The sequence below is a fragment of the Lynx canadensis genome, chromosome B3 (assembly GCF_007474595.2).
Source record: "Lynx canadensis isolate LIC74 chromosome B3, mLynCan4.pri.v2, whole genome shotgun sequence".
In the NCBI taxonomy this organism is placed as follows: domain Eukaryota; kingdom Metazoa; phylum Chordata; class Mammalia; order Carnivora; family Felidae; genus Lynx; species Lynx canadensis.
Genome location: NC_044308.2, coordinates 36,398,435 through 36,404,434, shown reverse-complemented (window position 1 = coordinate 36,404,434; position 6,000 = coordinate 36,398,435). Strand labels below are relative to the sequence as shown.

Below are 6,000 nucleotides of genomic sequence, written 5' to 3'. Positions count from 1 at the left end.
TAACTCCCTAATTTTGATTGTCAGGTAGAAGAATGTCCTTGATTGTGTAAAATACACACTAAAGAATTAGGGGAACATGGAGCATCACGTTGGCAAAGGAAAATGTTCTTTGTACAGTAGCTGCAACTTTTGTGACTGTGCTACAACTTTAACAAAATATATTAAAAGTATGATCACACACACGTACAAGGTAAGATCGAGTTTGGGCAAGGTTGTGGATCAGCTGTTCCCTACTGTGGGTGGATGGTTAAATGGTACAGCCACTTTGGAAAAGTGTATGTCAGTTTCTTATAACATCGAAGTTACACCTACCCTATGCCCCCGTAATTCCACTCCTCGAAGTGCCCATAAAAAGTCTTTTATTAGAATGTTCTTAAGCAGATTAATTTGACATAGCCCCAAACTGAAAGAACCCATGTGTCCATCAATAGGTGAATGGATAAATAAATTGTGATTTATCCACGCATTGGAAAACTTCAGCTATAAATAGAACTGCTGATACACAGAATAACGTGAACGACTCTCAAAAGAATTATGTTGAGGGGTACCTGGGTGGCTCAGTCAGTTAAGCATCGACTTCGGCTCAGGTCATGGTCTCATGGTTCATGAGTTTGAGTTCCGCGACCGGATCTGTGCTGACAGCTCAGAGCCTGGAGCCTGCTTCGGATTCTGTGTCTCCCTCTCTCTCTCTGCCCCACCCCACCCACCTTGTGCTCTCTCTCTCTCAAAAGTAAACATTAAAAAAAAAAAAAAAAAAGAATTATGTTGAGTGAAAGAAGCCAGACCCCGTCAATTTATACTTATGATTCCACTTATATTTAGTTTAAGAAGAGTCAAAACAAAACCAAAGAAATTGAAATTAGAATAGTTATTGCTTTGGGGAAATAAAGATTGACTGGAAAGGGACAGGAGAGAACTTTTTGGGTGCAGAAATGTTTTATAGTTTGATTGGCTGATGGTTATATGTGCATGTGTATGTGTCAAAACTGACCGAACTGTACACTTAAGATCTATGCATATTATTTTTATAATCTATACCTCAATTTAAAAAGCTACATTTAAAAAAATTCACTAAATCATCAGCAGTGGTTACTCTAAGGAGTGGGATTCTTTCATTTTCCACATAGTGCATTTCTGAGGTGTTTGAACTTTCTTCAACATGCATGTGTTAATTATTTAAAAGAACCACATTTAGAATCCAAAAATATAACTACATAAAGGTAGGATTTGTCCAAAGGGTGCTCAAGCAACTAGTTGTTTCAGGAGGAAGTTAAGTTAGACCTTCGTCTGTAGTTTATACCCTGCCCCCAAGTTCAGGTAAGTGAAAGAGGTAATTAATGTATAAAGTCAAGCCATAATTTTAAATCAAGCCATAAATAACAGAAAATAGAGGTTAGCATTTATTTCTGAATGGCAAATAAACTAATATTGAAAGCAGTGTTAGGAACTCTAAAGGAATAGATATTTGCTACACAAAAATATTAAGATACATAATAAAATTATATGCAAACAAAATTAAACACAACAGGAAGTTGGGGGAATTTACAAAAATACAGTGTTTGACAGATTTATAGGCAAAGCATGTGAATTCTAGAAAGGAAGGAAGAATAGAAGGGATGAAGGAGGGAGGAAAAGAGAAAAAAGGAAGGAAAGAAAGAAAAAAGGGAAGGGATAAAAGAGAGGAGAAGAGAAGGGAGGGTAGGGGAGGAGAAAGGAGGAAGGAGGGGGAAGGGAGGGATAGGAGTTAGGAAGGGAAGGAAGAGGAGGAGGAACACAATAGCTAATCAACAAGTGAATAAAAACTAAACCTGAAATTTTACCTATCCAATTAGCAAACATTATTGTTACATTCTAGTATTTGATGGCAGGCATAGGCAGGCAAGACAAATTCTTGGTCGCTACTTGTAGGAGTGTAAATTGCTATATTTCTGAAAACCAGTCTAACAATGTGTATTCATAATCGTTAATATGTTTATATTCTTCGAACCAGAAATAGCACTTTTTGGAATCTTTCTAAAGGAAATAATCATAAGAGTCACTCTTTTCAGGATTATTCATAATTGCCCAAATGATTTTAAATAATAACCCAAGTGCCAACAGTATGGGACTAATTCGTTATATCATAGGATATCTGTTTGATGGATTATTATTCTACCATTAAATAAAGCTTACAATGAGTTTTCAACAACTCTTTTTTTTACGCTTTTTTTTTTTAATGCTCATGATAAATTAAGACTAGCAAGGCTGACTCCAGTTTGCCTCCAAAACAAATTTCCCACTGGTGCAAAAACACTGTCTCTAGACACACCACATCCCCCCCTCATTATATTGTAAATATATTAAACGTTAAATGGTACCTCTGCCCCATGTGTACTATTCAGGGTTTGTTCAGGACAACACAAGCCACTTCACGTCTTCTGGGTCTACAGGTTTAACACAGCAGTAGGGGTTTACATGGTTGTTGGACGAGCAGGGAGGGAGCAGAGCTGGGGCAACTGCTGCGAAGGCACAGGTGGACGCTGGAGGTCTCAGCCGAAGCAGGGGTTCCCCGAGAGCTTGCCGGACAGCCTCGGTGAGGCGCATCTGCTCAGCATCTGGCTGTCACCACCTCTGGAGAATAACAGGTTCCCTTTCCCTTCTACCTGCCAAATTTCCCCTGAATTCCTTTCATGCAAACGCCAACCTCCAAGTGGGGGCATTCTGGGAAATGTAGTTCCTGGCTGCTCTGCATTGCGGAAAAGGGGTGGGAGGGATGCTGTGCTGAACAGTCTATCTGGCACTAGGTACCAAGTCCGAGGATTGTCCTCACACTCACCTGTCCGAGTCGGCAAGTAGTCAGGAGGCCACAGGCGTTAGGGTTGAATAAAAAAAGAATTTGGATTAGAGATAACAGAAGTTGAATTATATATTTTCTTATTAAAATAGCTCATTTTTTCACACATGAGGCATTTCTAGCTCATTTTATTACAAATTGGCAAAGCAAAACAAAGCACCAAGCTGTATGAGTGAAGCCAATTTATAGATCCTCTTTAGAAAAATTAGAAAATGGCATTAATAAAACTACTCAAAAAACTATTCAAAACCCTCATACACTGGTAGGTATGTAAAATGTTGCAGCCACTGGGGAAAACAGTCTGGCAGTTACTCAAAAAGCTAAGCATATTACTCAAAAAAATTTTTGGGGGCGCCTGGATGGCTCAGTTGGTTAAGCGTCCGACTTTGGCTCAGGTCATGATCTCGCAGTTTGTGAGTTCGAGCCCCGTGTCTGACTCTGTGCTGACAGCTCAGAGCCTGGAGCCTGCTTTAGACTGTGTGTCTCCCTCTCTCTCTGCCCCTCCCTCACTCGTGCTCTGTCTCTGTCTCTCAAAAATGAACAAATGGTAAAAAAGAAAATTTTTTTTTAATTTTTTAATCCTTAGAAAGAAAGAAAGAAAGAAAAAGAAAGAGGCACCTGGCTTGCTCAGTTGGTAGAGCATGTGACTCTTGATCTCAGGGTTATAGGTTCAAGCCCCATCCTGGATACAGAGATGATTTAAAAATTAAAAAAAAAATCTTTTCTCAAAGAAGTTAAGCCTAGAATGACCATATAACCCAGCAATTCCACTCCTCGGTGTATAGTCAAGAAAGATATAAATATATGCTCAATATGCTCACACAAAAACTTACACACTAATGTTCATGGCAGCATTTTTCTTACAAGCCAAAAATGGAAACAAGCCAAATATCCACCAACTAACTAATATACAAGCCAAATATCCACCAACTTACTGATATAATGACTTATACTAATGAATAAACAAATGTGGTATATCCATACAATGGAATACTGTTTGGCCCTGAAAAGGAACGAAATACTGACACATGCCAACACGGATGAACTTTGAAAATACTATGCAGTGTGACAGACATAAAAGCTATAGACTTTATTGTATCCTTTGTATAAAATGTCCAGAAGAGGGAAATGTATAGAGATAGAAAGTAGATTCAGCGCTGAGGAGAAACGGGGACTGGAGAGCGACTGCTGGCAGTAATTGCTAGTAATCGCTAATACCGGGTTTCTTTGGGCAGTGATAAGAATGTTCCAAAACTACAGGGGGTGACAGCTGTATGTCTCTGTGAACACACTACAAATCGCTGAGTTTGCAAAACTTGTGGCAAAATATACGTAAAATAAAATGTATCATTTCAACAGCGCTTAGGTGTATGGGTTCTGTGGCGTTAAGCACGTTCCTGTCACTGAGCAACCATCACCTGCATCCGTTTCCAGAACTCTTTCTGTTTTGCAAAAACCGAAATTCCGTGTCCCATTAAACAATAACCCTCCGCTCTCTCCTCTCCCAGTCCTGAGCTGGACTTCTTGAGGGTCCTGGTGTAAATGGACTCATACTCTTTACCTTTTTGTGACAGGTTCATTTCACTCAGCGTGATGTCCTCACGTTTCATCCATATTGGAGCATGTGGCAGAATATCCTTCCTTTTCAAGGCAAGATAATATTATGTTTATCCCTTCATCTGTTGACAAACACTTAGGTTTCTTCCATTCTCTGGCTATTGTGAATAATGCTACGATGAACATGGTTGTTCAAATGCCTTTTTTCTCTCCCCCAACACTCTGCTTTCAATACTTAGGAGTGTATACCTAAGACTGGAATTGCTGGGTCATATGGAGGTTCTGTTCTTAATTTTTTTTTAACGTTTATTTATTTTTGACAGAGAGAGGGAGAGAGACAGAGCATGAGCTGGGGAGGGGCAGAGAGAGGGAGACAGAGAATCGGAAGCAGGCTCCAGGCTCCGAGCTGTCAGCACAGAGCCCGACGTGGGGCTCAAACCCACAGGTGGAGAGATCATGACCTGAGCTGAAGTCAAGCACTTAACCGACTGAAAATGGTATCTCACCGTGGATTTTTTTTTTTTTTACAGTTCACAAATTTGTGTGTCATCTTTGTGCAGGGGCCATACCAATCTGCTCTGTATTGTTCCAGTTTTAGTATGTGTGCTGCTGAAGGGAGCACTCGTTGTGGTTTCAATATGCATTTTGAATTATTCACTTTTTAAGGGGTAATTTTATGGTATGTGAATTACATCTTAATTTAAAACAACTATTCATTGAGAGGCCTTGTGCACTGAGCATACCTAATGTCCGGATCTTGGCTTCTATGTTTCTTCACTAAAAGAAACCTGATCTGTGGTGAAAGGACAAAGTGAGCCTGGGATATTAAGCAAGGAAGTGCTTAAACAGGGATGCGGCCTGTCTAAAGGACACTGGCCAAATTGGGGACAGATTGAGCATCAAAATGAGTAATGACTACACTTGATTGTAAAATATGGCATAAATAACAATCCATGAACTCATGGCAATAGAAAGGGAGAGAAAACAGTGATTCTTTATAGAAGAGTCCCAGCTAATAGACGTGAAAGGAATTAGAGAATTTAGAAATCACCATTTTGCAACTCCTAACGAAATAATCGGTTCAAGCAAGGGTTCGGCAATAGGTGCTAGAACCATTAAGTGAACAACTATTAGGAAACCGAATATTCACATGGTGGCATCTCCCAGATTACTTTTAATTACAAATGGAAACATACACCTTTGCAGTGGAGAAATCTGGCAATTACTACTTTAAACACGTGGTCAATTTAAACATCATGAATGGTAGAAAAACTTGACCTCTGTGCTTCCAAATATGACGCAGTAGTAAGTATACAACATCAGCTATTATTCTTACTAAAATGTGTGGCCTGAATGTAATCAGCTTTCTCTAGACCTGATCTTCATTTTCCAGGAATTCAGCAGATAGTGGGACTATTCTCTAAGACAGATGACGTGAAATCTTCAAAAAGTTAGGGCCATTAAAAAAAAAAAAAAGGAAAGAAGCAACAGCAGCAAAGGGACTGCTGTAGATTAAAAGACACTGAGGAGCGGCGCCTGGGGAGCCCCTGGGGGCACTCAGTTGGTTGAGCCTCCAGCTCTTGGTTTTGGCTCTGATCATGATCTCATGG

At 39.8% G+C, this 6,000-nt stretch overlaps 1 non-coding gene across 1 annotated transcript; it reads right to left on the bottom strand.

Moving 5' to 3' along the window:
• Positions 1 to 4,905: 4,905 nt before the first annotated feature.
• Positions 4,906 to 5,012, bottom strand: LOC115517347. Its single transcript, XR_003969811.1, has one exon. It is a non-coding gene; the product is annotated as a U6 spliceosomal RNA (small nuclear RNA).
• Between the last annotated feature and the right edge of the window lie 988 nt (positions 5,013 to 6,000).